The sequence below is a fragment of the Nicotiana attenuata genome, unplaced genomic scaffold, assembly GCF_001879085.1.
Source record: "Nicotiana attenuata strain UT unplaced genomic scaffold, NIATTr2, whole genome shotgun sequence".
NCBI lineage: Eukaryota > Viridiplantae > Streptophyta > Magnoliopsida > Solanales > Solanaceae > Nicotiana > Nicotiana attenuata.
The window spans coordinates 372307-386640 of NW_017670780.1; the positions used below are offsets into that span (position 1 = coordinate 372307).

The following is a 14334-nucleotide window of genomic DNA, read 5'->3' on the forward strand; positions in this document are numbered from 1 at the left end:
AGTACTCGATGCAGATTGACCCTTGATTGAGGCACAAAATATTCTAAGAGTTTTGATCCAAGGGGTGCCTTAGAATCCTGCTCAAGAGATGGGCTGGATTCATTAACTTCCTTCCTCTTTGCATTCACAATCAAGGGAGTAATATGTGATTTGACTTGATCGATCAATCCTCAGAATCTTCAGATTTCTTTTCACTCAATCGATCCATGAAGTGAGGATTTTCTTCCTATAGCAACTGCACTTGATTTTGTTTCCTTTTTTATGGCCTTGACACCATTTGATTTAGCATTGTCCTTGCTGCATTTGATCTTGTTTCCTTTCTGATGTCATTGACATCTTGACTTCCTTTGATTGAGCATTGTCCTCCTAATTTCCTACAATCAAATAGATACAATTAGATTTGCATTATTGTCATCATTGAAACTTGGGTGTAACAATCTCCCCTTTTTTATGATGACAATCAAAAAGAGTAAACAGAGAATACTTCCCTTTCATGTACTGAAATTTTGAAATGTTGCTCCCCCTGAGTTGTTGCTCTGCTTTAGTCTCACGTTTTCTCCCCCTTTGACATAAATAAAAAAGAAAGAAGCAAGTGTAGATAGAAAATACATAATAGAGTAGATAATGAACATAGTAGTTAGGATAGCAGATATTATGCCTTCAACAGAGGCATATAGTGATGGTTCTTACAGACCAAAGTAAAAACGATTAACAAAACAAACAAAGAGAAAAAGAGATTGTTTTAAACACATACACAACTGCCTTAGTTCCTCCCCAAAAAGTATTTCTGGGTGTTGATCACTTTGTTGCAGAAAGAGTCATAGGAGGTTTCAACTTCTTTGGTGATTTTGTCCATCCTCTCTGCCACGGAGTTGAATGCCCTGATTCCTTGCCTCCTTGTGGATCCCATGTCCATCCTAAGCTTAACTACATCTGTACATGTTTCTTTAGGGACTTCCCTGATCTTGTCCACCTATTCTTTCATTGCAATGAGCATGGTTTTTACCCCATCTAGACCTTGCTGAATCTGCTGTTAGTTGTTGGTAACAGTCGACTGAGGCTCTATTGGTTCAGTGGTTTGCTCAACCTGTACTGGAGTGCTTTCAATCTTGGCACGTCTGACCCATCCATCTTCACTTAAGGTGTAGCCCATCATAGCAATGGTTGTCTTATCATAGGTGTTTGAAATGTACTTGGGGGAAAAAAATGCTAGATCTACCTCCATGACCTCAAGAATATGTGAGATGAGCAAGCCATAAGGTAAACAAGCAGTAGAAGAAGATATGTCCCTAATACTTTCAAGCATATACTGACGAATCCACACAAACCGGTCAAGCCTTTTATTGTTCACAAGGCAGTATAGAACAAAGATATCCCTAGTAGTCAAAGTGCTGAGAGACCCAGTCCTAGAAAGGAGAGTAGTAGCAATCATGTGCGCTAACACACGGTGTTCAAACTTAACACTTTTAGGACAAATATCAAGAGGGTTTTCAGACAAAAACTTTTGCCTCTTTTAAGGTAACTTCAAAGTCTTTTTGCCAAGAGTTTTGCACCAAAACATCATATCCATGAAACTTAGCAGAAAAAATCTTCTCAAATTGATAAGAATAAAAAACAATAGGGGTACCTAGGACCATTGACTCCAAATCATCTTTGTCATTAACGACCAAATTTGCATAAAATATCCTCACAGCTTCTTCATACACAAAATTTCCAACAGTATCAAACAGAGGAGAGAGACGTTGAAAATCAAAAATTGAAATCACATCACAGTGAATATCTTTCATAAGAGAGAGACTTACAGAGCATCCATAATGCATAGATTTAGACTTATAAGACTCAAACCTCGATTATCACTTGGTCCGTAGAAGTTCAGTTTATCCTCTGGTCCAAAATTTGTGCTTTTCACTTTTCCTTTCATGCATGCAGGCCTTTTGGAGGTTTGCTCCATAGGTCTTTTTCTTGCATTTTTCTAGCTTATAGGAAGATCCTTCGATGAGTCACTGCTTTCATTATTAGTTTTGAGAAGATATGAGTCAAGAGATGATTCAAGGTCGACGATTTCTTCAGGGTTTTGGGATTTTTGAAACCGTCTGCTTCGTCTTGTTGCTGTGGAGGATGAGAGGTTTCTCTTAGACATGGTAGAGGAGTTGGTGAGAAGTGATGGAGAATGAGAGAAGAGGAGGATACTAAACTAGGCTCTTGGAAGATTGAAGGGTTGCATCGGTTAGAGGAAATGGTAGGTTCAGATTGAAGTGGCACTTCTGAGGCGTTACTTCAACGTCACCAATGGAAGGTAATAATTGAACTCACATCAAATTAATACACCCATCAATTAAGCAAACTAAAAAAGAAAGTAAGCTATTTCGCAAAGATACAAAAGATTTTTTACGCAATAGACATAATACCGATCTTTTTACGTAGTAGACAAAATCGTTCTGCCAAAAGGGGTTTTGTAAAAATATCAGCAAGTTGGGACTCAGTGCTAATGAACCCTAAAAAATATCACCTTTTGAAACTGTGAGCATGTGATTTTTGCCCTATGTGAATTACTCCCATAATTTCTTTTCATTATTTGCAATTTTGTGAATTTTCGTGACATTTTCTGTTAATTGTTTGCATTTGTTTGTGCATGTTTATTTTAATTAGTGGAAAATACAAAAAATGTGTTGCATGTGCGTTTAGGAGTTAATTTTGCATTTTAAGAATTAGTTAGTAATTAAGTTATTTTATAAAAAGGAAAAATTACAAAGAAATAGTTTAATTTGCATTTTTAATTCTAGATTCGATTTTGAGTAATGTTCCTTTAATTGGGTGGTTTATTAATTGTGACAATTTTTATTTAGGTTAATTAGGTTCTAGAATTTAATTTAGATTTTATTTTAATTTTGAAAAAAGAAGAAAGGAATTAATTGTAAAAAAAAAAAAAAAAAAAGAAAAAAAAGAAAAGGGAATTGAAAAGTTAGAAAGATGGGCTGACTTGCCCAAGCCCAATGTGAATTCCTTCACCCCAGCCGGAATACGTCCAGACCCACACCCAAACCAAACATGACCCGACCCATTCTCAAATATACACGCGAATACAATCATACGGAGACTCCCAGAGCCCTAGATCCCAAACGAACACTGTTCAATCGTCGTTCTCACTCGAACCAAGCCCCAATTCAGTCCAAATTCAGGCGAGTGAATCCCAAATCCTTAATCCACGCATCCCTCCTTCTCTCATCTTGCCGTTGCTAACGGTTTCTGACGCCAAGATTCCCCTCTCCTCTAACTCGCTCGAATTTGAGTTATATCTCACGATTGAAAGGTTCTGGGGACGATATGCTGGATGAGTGTGAGACGTTGGATTGATTTCACTCAATCCGAGCCCCACATTCATCAAGGAGTCGTCTTCAAAATGAGCCTGATCCGATTTTGAAAAAGGGAGACTCTGAAAAATTTGGAGAGAAAAGTTGAAGGTTTCTTTAACTTCTGGTTTTCTGATTTTATTTTCTTCTTTGAAGAGTTCTTTCAAAGGTTAAGAGAAGCATACACATTTTATTTTCTGAGTCCGTCTTGGAGTTCCAAAGAGATGAAAAACTGAATTGAAGTTCAAACTTGGGTTTACTGTTGTTGTTCTGCTGAGTTGTTGCTGAACCTCGCTAGTATTCGAAGGCAAAAGACGTATTATTAAGGCTGTAATTATTAACAGAAGTTTGCAACTTCAGGTTTGATTTTCTTTTTCACCATGTAACTCTGTTTTTGCTTGTTCTTAAGCTATGGAATTCCTGAGTTTGTATTCCATTGATGCTGTCATTTGAGCTTTATCAGTGAGTTCGAATTTAGTTTCTTATCGATTTGTGACTAGCTGAGATTTTTGGTAAAGTCTGTCGAGTTATGTCGAATTTCTCTGATGTTCTGTAGCTAAGAACTTGGTTCGAGTCTGTTGGTTGCCATTGTTTGGACTTAAAATTGAAGTTTGAGGTTCAGTTATGTGAAACTGAACCATGAATTTCTAAAAATGTAACTAAGTTCAGATTGTTTTTTTTTTCCTCTGAGGAAATAAAAGGGAAGTTTTGTGATTATTCATGAAAGTTCAAGGTTTCAACTGTTGGAATATGATCCGTGCTCGTGTTAACAGTGCGCTGTTATTCTGATTCATTGGTCTATGTTCATGGACTGCTCTCATGTCGAAGGAATGATCGTTTCATAGATGAGCTTTCCGTGTGCATCTTTGTCGCGTATAGAACTGCACTGCGACCTTTGATAAATTTGCTGCTTTTGTCTCTATTTCTTGGCATTCTGTTTTCTTCTTCCTTTGAGATTGTGAAAGTTTGGGGCTGCAAATCTTAAGCTTAGAAATCATAGTTAATTGGCAACATGTTCGTGTGTCTTGTTCTATTTTGTTAGTTGGTCGACAACAGCATTTAGCTAGTTTTATCCTTTCGAAATTATGCCCAGATTTGAACTACCTCATTTCTATGAACTTTGAGAAGAGCTTCCCCTTTCTGACTTTGTCTTGGATGTGCAAATTGTTAATGAGTTCATTCATGGCTATGATAAATGTTCTGTGATTGCCCTTTGAGTTCTGTTCCATTTGGTCGTCAATAAAGACAGATGCTCGTTTAAACTTACTACTGTTAGTTGGAAATTCCATCGAATGAAAGCTAGATTTTAGTTTCCATGATTGCTAAAACTTCTTCTGAGCTTCAGTCAAGTTAGTCTCAGTTTTTAGTCAATTTGTTCGATGTTTTCTTGTTCAACCAGGTCAGTTTGAAGATGCTCTGTATTCCTGCTTGCATTTACATGAATAATTGATTGAAACCATTTCTGAAACCTGTTGGATGACTCCTGTTAAAGTCAATCACTGTGTTTATAAGTTAATAGTGTTACTGTTGGCCTTTGGTGGAAGTCTGCCTTGTTTTGTAATTGTCCAGGCAGCCTATGTGCATGATTTTGAGCGTAAATTCTGCATTGATTTGGTCTACAGCGGTTTTGAATTATTAGGCAGTTTATGTGCATAACTGAAGTTTGTTTGGTTTCGTGATCGTTTCATTAACTTTCTCTGTTTGTGATCCTCTTTAAAAATGAAAGGTTATTTCCTTTAATTTGTCTTGTTGCGAGAAGGACTTTGAACTCACGTTTGGTGAAATAAACTCTATATACAAGCCAAGAAAGAACTGAGGCCGAATTAGTATTAAGCTGCAGTACCCATTTAAAAGTACAAGTTCTTAATAGGGAGGGAAGGGGAAGTCATATATGGAAATTTACGTGTTCTTTGATTTGGCATTCTTATACATTCTCACAGTAGCTCATCACCATGTCTGCTTCTTGATTGTGTCTTGAAAAAACTCGTTTCAAGTTAGCTGTTTGTTTGAATGGTTGTTTTATCACCATGGCTTTTAGAATTAGCTTTTTTTTTTGTTTGAATGGTTGCTAGCTAGAAAGCTTAATTTGGAATCAAGTTGGAGTATGCGTTCGCGCAACTTTGGTTAAACTTTTTCTTAATAATAATACGGGTTTTGGGCCTACCAAGCTAGGTAGCATATTTGAATTAGGAGGTTTTCCTCTTGTTCAAGTGTGGACCAGAGTTTGAAGCTCGAATTCCGCGAAAGGTTTTCTAATAATAGTAATTAATGATGCTAATTAATTAAGGCCCTTTTAGAGACAATCTTTAATAGAAAATCGTAGTTCTTTTAGGTTGGCCTTTAAAACAAATTGAGGTGCGCCGCGCCAAGTAAAAACATAAATCGCGTGACCCTCTTTGAATACTTATATTAATACTTAGAATTCGGGACGTGCCGTTTAGCGAATTTTCACGGCCTCCCGCAAAGTTAATAACACGTTAGTCGCTTTAGGCGCGTTCTTTAATAATCTTACCTTCCTAAATTCGGGTGTTGCATTTCATGCGACCCAAATCCAAATCCCAAAATGTTGAATAAAATGTGTCGAGGATCCGGGTGCATTTTATGTGACGTGATCCAAAAACATGTTTTTAAACGACGTTCAATTTCTTAAAAAATTTAATTAAAAGCGGTAAATAATTCTAAAATTGCTAGGGTGTGCATTCGATTTATCGTATCATTTTTGACCCATTATCGATAATTACTTATCGATTATCGATTTGTACATATGCTTATCGTTATCGTTTCAATAAGGTTTCGATTTTTTCGATTTCGATTTATTGATTTTTGGGGCTTATCGATTCGGTTATCGATTACACCAATAAGAAAATTTACGGGATTCCACGGAAAGTATATCACTATAAACACGCCTAACTAATATGGACCAAAAGAAGCTAAAATAAGACGAACACCGTTTATAACATAAAAATTGTGTCAACAAGCACATGCAACGAAACTAAATTAAGGGATCAAATGTATGCCACCAACACTCCTACGGTATAAAAAAAATACATCATCACGGCTAATTCTATTTTCTATTAATTTGAACTTCATTCCCTTGAGCTTTAAATATGATCTCCTTAAATGTGGTAGATGAAATAATAGGGTTAGGGACTTAGGGTAAAGGAAAGGGTATTATAGAATAAGGGCAAAAAAAAAACTAAAAAAAAAATTAAAAAATAATAATTTTTTTTAGTATTTCTTATCGGTTTATCGATAAACCGATAAACCGAATAGGACAAAAACGAAATCGAAATCGATAACTCGATAAGGAAAATTTCAAAATCGAAATCGAAATCGATAAATCGATAAACCGATAACAAATAATCGATTCGATTTATCGATAAACCGATTCGAATGCACACCCCTAAAAATTGCACTATAGGATGACTTGTATTAAAATCAGATTTTAGCCAAATATAGCAGTTGAGCGACCGTGCCAGAACCACGGAACCCGGGAATGCCTAACCCCTTCTCCCGGGTTAACAGAATTCCTTACCCGGATTTCTGGTTCGCGACTGTTAAACAGAGTCAAACCCTTTCCTCGATTCGGGATTCGAATCGGTGACTTGGGACACCATAAATCTCCCAAGTGGCGACTCTGAATCTCTTAATAAAATGAATCCCGTTTCGATTGTCCTTTAATTGGAAAAACTCCCTTTATTATACCCCTTCCGGGGGTGTAATGAAAAAGGAGGTGTGACAGCTCTGGCGACTCTGCTGGGGACAAGGACCCAAAACTTTTTGTTCAGGGTTCAGAATTCGAGCTCAGTTGAATTGTTATATTTGGCTTTATCTGATTTTCCTACATGTTTCATGCCTTATGTGCTAATTGTTTTACCGCTTTGATATTTGTTGAATTGTATATAAACTGTTATGAATCCCTTCCTCTCTCTGAGTCTTCTACATCATGGAAAAGGGTGCACTTCGTGTAGCTTCTCTTCTGTTTAGAGTCTTTTCCCATTTAGAACGAGGTTTGGATAAGTTGCTAAGCCGGCGGAGCTTCTGTATCCCCGGTACGCTGCCTCCCCCTCGGCCTGAGTTGTCCGCTCGGGTAAGCCAGGTCTAGACCAATAAACCTAGGGTTTAAACCTAGAAGAACAAAACCTCATGCCGGATCCTTAGTAGGAACATTTGTTTGCATCATGTGCATTTGACTTAGGGGACTCAACACAGGGGTTGGGTCCGTCTAGGACAGGTGACCTGAAATGAAAAGACCATCCTGATGCATCTTACGTGCTACTTGTGCATTCATTTGCTTTGGATTTGCATGTTGATCGGCTTGTAGATAATGAGAGAAAATTGAAAAACAGCAGTGTTAGGGCTAAGTAAGGGTAACCACTTGTCTGGAAAAAACCAATGCCCGAATAGTACCGAAATGCTGCCGGATTTTCAAAAAAAAATAAAAAAGAGGAAATATTTGAAAAAGAGAGAAAAAGATTTTCAAAAATATTAGGTTTTGACAAATCTGACCGAACTACGCTGGTTTGATTCTCACCGGATGTGAGATACGTAGGCAACCCTCATCGGGTCCAACCTCCCTTTTGCAAAAATAGCCAAAAATACCAAAACTTTAATTTTTGTCAAAATAAGTCGGGTGACGCCATTCTTGTTTAAAATAAGCCGAATGTCCCTAAAGGGCGCCGGAAGGCTGTTTTTGCAAGAACAGCCACCTTTGGTCATTTTTAAATCTTTTGACCGGTTAGCGAACACAGCCTTAAAATCTTCTTCCTCGAGGTGCTGAAAGGCCGTATTGGCAAAGCCGGATATTTTTATGAAAATTTTGAAAAAATAGTGATAACTTTTGAGTCAAAAATGAGTCTTGATTTTTCTCCTGTTAGTTTCCTTTTGAGCTTGTTGGTTTTTATGGTATAAATTTGGTAGGACGAGTCGTTGTAATCAAAACATTTTATTTGAAAATCCCAAAATATTTTATTATTTATTTTTTTTATCCGCAAGAACTACACTTGGTCTGATTCATGCGGGGTCATGATACGTAGGCAATCTCCATAGGATTCGACCGTAACCAAAAACAAAAAAGGCAAACAAGAGAAAATAAAAAGGGAGCAAGAGAAAAGGAAAGAAAAGAGCGGAAAAACAATTTGAGGAAAGGAGAGAATATGAACAAGAAAAAACCGAGGCAAGAGGAAAAGAAGGAAAAAGGAAAAAAAGGGAAAAAATAAGAGAGAAAAGCAAAAGAAAAGAGGGAAAGGCAAGAAACAAACAATGGAAAAACAAGGGGGAAGAATGAGAGAAAAGGCATGGCAAATAAAGAAAAAAGAAAGCCAGGATGACGCATGCAACCAAGCAAAGGCATAGTAGAAATGGTTAACTGCTTAGGTGCATTCATTCCCAAAATGTGCGGTTGCCTATCTATTAATGCTCTAACCTCTAACAAAGTTGTTGTTGATGATGAGTCCAGGCAGGTGGTTAGTTGATTGGCATTTTGGCAACTCACTCCTACAACACCCGGTCAAAAAACAAAACAAGTTGATCATGGCCAACCAGGAACTTGACACGAGTGTTATCGATCCTTCGAGAAAGGTGGAAGAGTTGGATGTTAATGTGATGAAAGAAGAGATGTATAAACTGAAACAACAGATGGCCAAGATGTATCAAGCATGGGCAAAAAAGGCGCCCGATATCAACCAGAATCCATTGCTGGCCCATCATGAGACAAATATGATCGAGATAGTGCATAAGGGAGGGGAGCCTAAGAAGCCCACACAGATCCCGTCATTGTCAAGCCATGGGCAGTGAAGCATCCGGTGTCAGCAGTTCCAAAGCCGGTGGTTGTCTTTGATGAGGAGTTGATTTGAGAGGGTCCAAAGTTTATTTGATGAAGTAAACACGGTGGAAATTGGGGAGGCTCTGGTGACGAAGAGGTGCATTTTGTCAAGCCGAATGTGAAGATCAACAATTGGGAAGCTACTCCTCTTCCTACTCGGAGGGAGTTTTGGTAGTGGGTTTTGATTTCCTTTTAGTTGTCTGGATTATTCCAGGGTTGTAATTCAGATTCTATGTTCCGTCCGTTTGGATGAGTTAAACCTTGCTATCTTTTGATTTCAATGAAATGCAATTTCCCTTTTTCATCATTCCTGATAGTTTTATTTTTATTTTTCTTTTCTTCCTTACACAGTTCTTTTAGGCTTGTTTCAATGATATGACATGCATAAGGAATCTTCGGCCCAGTTCCAAAAGCCAAGCTAATTCTGAAAAGTTGAAATCCCATCCCTTCGGATTGTCGCTGAAGCCGAAATTGATGATGATGAGTGGGTCAGAACCCGCCTGAGCAATTGAGTTTGATCAATGAGAAAAGAATGGCAGCAGGGTGTCATGACCAATTGTATCAACAGAGAATGGCAAGAGCATATAATAAGAAGGTGCGTCCACGGAAGTTTGAAGTGGGTCAGTTAGTGTTGAGACGTATCTTGCCTCATCAGGCTGAAGCAAAAGGAAAGTTCACCCAAACTGGCAGGGACCATTTGTCGTAACTAGAGTGTTGTCCAATGGTGCATTATATTTGACAGATGTGGAAGGAAAATGTGTAGAAATGGCTATCAACTCCGATGCAGTCAAGAGATACTATGTATGATTCCTTTGTCTGATTGTACTTGGCATATTTTGAAAATTGGAATGACGAAGGCATTTTGTTCTGTTACCTAAATACTTTATCCTTTGCTACCCCTTTGAGCCTCAGTTATCTTCTTTCATACCCCTCTTTTGGAATCAATGACAAAGTTCGTAAACACAAGCATGGAAAGTAAGTGAAGGAAAAGGAGAAGAAAAACAGTGAAAAGAGAGAGAGAGAACAAAAATGAAAAAAAAAAGAAGAAAAGAAATGAAAAAAAAAAGCAAAGAAAAGAAAAGAAAAAAAGAAAAAGAAAAAGAAAAGAAATGAAAAGAAAAGAAAAGGAAAACAAGAAAAGAGAGAAAATGGGAGAAGAGAAAATCACAGCAACAAAGTAATTCGTATGACCTGAACTACGTTTGACTTGATCCCGAAAGGGTACGTAGGCAGCCTCTCTCTGAGGTTCAGTCACACCGAAATAAAAGTTCAAAAGTCCCCAAGGAAGAAACTAGGGCAGAAGTTGTGGTTGTGAAAGAGATTTTATTCCGAAAGTTGTAGTTTTGAACCCACGTCGAATTGTTTGTGAGCCTTTGATACCCTTTCTTTCTAACCCTGTACAAAAGCCCACATTACGGTCCAAAGAAAGACCTTCCGATCAGTTTTCAAGAAATGCCAAGTCAAGCGGGTAAAGGTAATTCATGTCAGGGGCAACACTCTGGTTCAAGCAGGAAAAATCCAAAATGAGAGAGTCTTATTGGTGAAAACCCTCACGGGCACCGTAAGGCGACGGGAGATGAGAGAAATAAAATGAGAGAGTCTTATTGGTGAAAACCCTCACGGGCACCGTAAGGCGACGCGAGCTGAGAGAAATGAAAAATGAGAGTCTTATTGGTGAAAACCCTCACGGCACCATAAGGCGAAAGTGAGTTGAGAGAAATCAAATGAGATAGGTCTGGGGGTGAAAACCGTTCAAGACACTGCAGGATGAACAAGGTTAGGGTTTGGTTGAAGAAATCAGGATTATGGAATTCTGGGGCAACAAAGCGTTGCAGGGGAAAGTTGATTGGTTGGGCGGATTGGGACGATTAGTCCGAAATGCATGTCATGATCAATGGTACCAGTTGTTCCACTCAGATAAGTCCCTTTTTCTTTTCTTTCCTTTTTGTAAATCGTCCGTTTATGGATTCTTTTAGGGGAGGGGGATGGGAACATTATCATGAGGCGGTCGGCCCCACCTATTTGCTTGAGATTTAAGAGGAACCTCATCATCTTGGTCATCATCCACATCCCCCCCCCCCCCGGCTAATTCCCGATGGGCTCGTTGTTGCCATTCTCGTACCTATAATCAATTCAAAAACAAAATTAGTGACTCGGAAGGAAAAGAAAACAAATCACAGAAAAACCTAGATATATAGCTAAGTCTGTTTAACTCCCCAGCAACGACGCCAAAAATTTTGAGGTCGCCCGAACTCACCGCAAATATAGGTTGTGAGACGGTCGAAGGAATAATAAAAACCCAACACAAGTCGGGCTCGAATCCACAGGGAGTTAGATTTTGGATTAGGTATATACCTAGTGTGACTGTATGATGTGCCTCAAATTACACTTCCACATTTTCAATTGTTGTTTCTACTTCTACTTTTAAGCTATTGATTGTAATTGTAGAGCTAAGAGAAAATATTTTTTGTTTTGGTTTTTTTTCAAGTTATGAAAGATCTAGGGTTGTAACTTCCGCCCAGATGGATACCTACCGGGTTGAAAGCTTTAGCGCATGTTTGGTTGATCGGGATACAATATAGCAATCACACGCGATTACTCACTCTATATCTCTCGGTAGTTTGAGTGATTTTGCCCGATTTGGCTTTCTCAAGTCCAAATGGGTATTTCACAAAGCAAGTGATATATGCTCAAGTCAAGTCTTGCTATCTCTAGATTTGACCCTTTAATTGGGCTATCAATTTCTTGAGTTCACCCTAATTTCTTGTTAGCCAAGTTTTCCTAGACTTTCTCTCTTTCTCAAGTAGAAACAAAGTCAATTAGGCATGAATCAATGTTTGCAACCATCAATTCTCAAATTTAAGCAAGAACTAGGCTAAATATAATATACCTATAAATAAGCCCTAAATCAATCACCCAATAAGTACCCATACAAGGGTTGGGTCACAACCCTAGCTATGGGTTTAGCTACTCATGAAAAATGCAGAAATTAAAGACGAAACTGAAAGAGAATTCATAATACTTGATAAGAAAATGTAATGTTTAAAAGCTAATCTAGTACAATGTTACCCAATACAGTAAATAAAAACGGCTCAGGTGCTCCCAACTTACACAACTTAACCTAAAAATGACAAAAAGTTCTATTTATACTAAGCTGAAAATATCTGATAAAATTGCCCCTACGGAGATTGTGCGGCCACACACTTCTGTGTGCTATCTGCATGTTGATTGGGCTTTTTGTGGTCGCATAAAATTGGATTGCGGTCGTACTTCATTTAATTGTGTGGACCGCACATTTCTGAGTGCGATCGCACGCTTGAACTTGGACTGGAGCTGGCCTTCGGTATGCGGACCGCACATTTATGAGTGCAGCCGCATTTTGGCCTCCCGCACAATAATAGTGCGGTCCGAACATATTCAATCATCCAAAAACATGGGTCTCTAATTCTCCTCTTCTGCGGACCGCACAATTATGAGTGCGGTCGCGCAATAATGGTGCGGTCCGCACTTCTTCATGGCCCAAAAATACAACTCTCTGAACTTCATCTTCTGCGGCCGCACTAGAATTATGCGATCTGTATTTTTCATGGGAATTCTATCAGAGGCTTCCTTATGTTTTGCGGCCGCAATCAACATTGTGCGCTCCGCATTGTGCACTTTTAGCCTTGTTTTGGTCCTTGTCCAAAATTACTCCTTCTTGAGTTGATTTTTATTTCTTTGGCTCGTATTCCAACACTACTGCAAGAAAGCACATTTCATTAGTTTTCGGGAATACCTTTAAGCAATTTTGAGCTAAAACAAAATTATAAGAGTGCAAATAAGTAGTAAAAATCCCTACTTATCAGTCTACAATAAGAAAAATGATGCTCCATTATCGTTTAAGAGTCGTAACTATTAATACCGACCGCAACGTATTATATGATGGAACGAACAACACCTTCCTTATTTGTATGACTTCCCACAAGTTAAAACAATCACCAGACAGCCCAAACAACATCAATAATAATCATATTAAGCCTCCCAAAATAGTCCACCAACCAACAACATTACTAACAAGCCTTTCGATAGATATCTCACAAGTTCTAGCTTCAACGACATAGCCGCAACTTGGATACTCTTAAATACATGTAGAGTAAGAGGTTACTTACCTTTAAACAGCTATAAAAACTCCAATTTGACCTTACTTCACCACGAAATATCCTTCCAATGTTGCCACAAGAACAAGGAAGCGAAACTAGCAATCAATTCGGGTTTTTCGGCACTAGAATCACTTTGGAAGACTTGAAATCACCTAGGTTTGATATTAAAAACGGGAGAGAGTATTGTACAGAACTTAAAACACTTAAAACAACCTCCTACAAGAGTTGGAACCACACAAAAATCAGCAACAACTAGAAGAACAAGAAACTTACCAGTGCCACGGGATTCCTGACACTTGATTTGTGCTGTTTGCCATTTGTTTGGGTCTTGAATCATGAGAGAACCTTGGGAGAGAGTTTTAGGTGTCTAGGGTCTGAAGAGAGTGAAAAAGAATGAGTTTTAATGGGCTTAAGGCGTCTCATATATATATATATATATATATATATCAATTTATTTCAACCATCTATGTGGGTCCCATAGAGAGCTGTTTGCGTAGTCTCGTAAAAATGCAAATATCTCTCTACTTCGATATTGTGTCGATAAACGATTTAATATGTTGGAAACTAGACTCATAGATCTTCAATCGGGTGGGCAATTCACCCTGTAATTCCATGTAAATTGGGAGAAAAGCTTAGTAACATTTGACCTAAAGTTTAAGTTAATTTATGTACGTAAGTTGCGACAACTTTTGTCGACTTTTGTTTCATAACTCGTTTGACTTCAAGACTTATGATATGGATATTATGTGATTCAAATACCTTAAAACACGGCCTACTAAGAATATTAAGAACCTCTAGTTTTACCCAAAAATACGGGTTACAACATCCTTGATTCGTTTAACTTCTAATACTTGTTAACCACTCTTTTACACCCTTGTATATATCATTTAAGACCATTAGGATTAACTTCTTATCATCTCAAAGATAATCGCTTCTTGTATTTACGCCAACTAACTTACGGCGTGATCTAACATATGCGAATATGGGTAGTAACAACCTCCCCCCCCCCCCCCCCCCCCCC

General features: G+C 38.2%; 1 long non-coding RNA gene across 1 annotated transcript in view; it reads right to left on the reverse strand.

Annotated features, from left to right (window-relative positions):
- Positions 1 to 12176: 12176 nt before the first annotated feature.
- Positions 12177 to 14334, reverse strand: part of LOC109243261 — a 7956-nt gene continuing 5798 nt past the window's right edge. The window contains exon 2 of the long non-coding RNA XR_002070532.1: positions 12177 to 12912. This is a non-coding gene — a long non-coding RNA (uncharacterized LOC109243261). The remainder of the gene's footprint in view (positions 12913 to 14334) is intronic.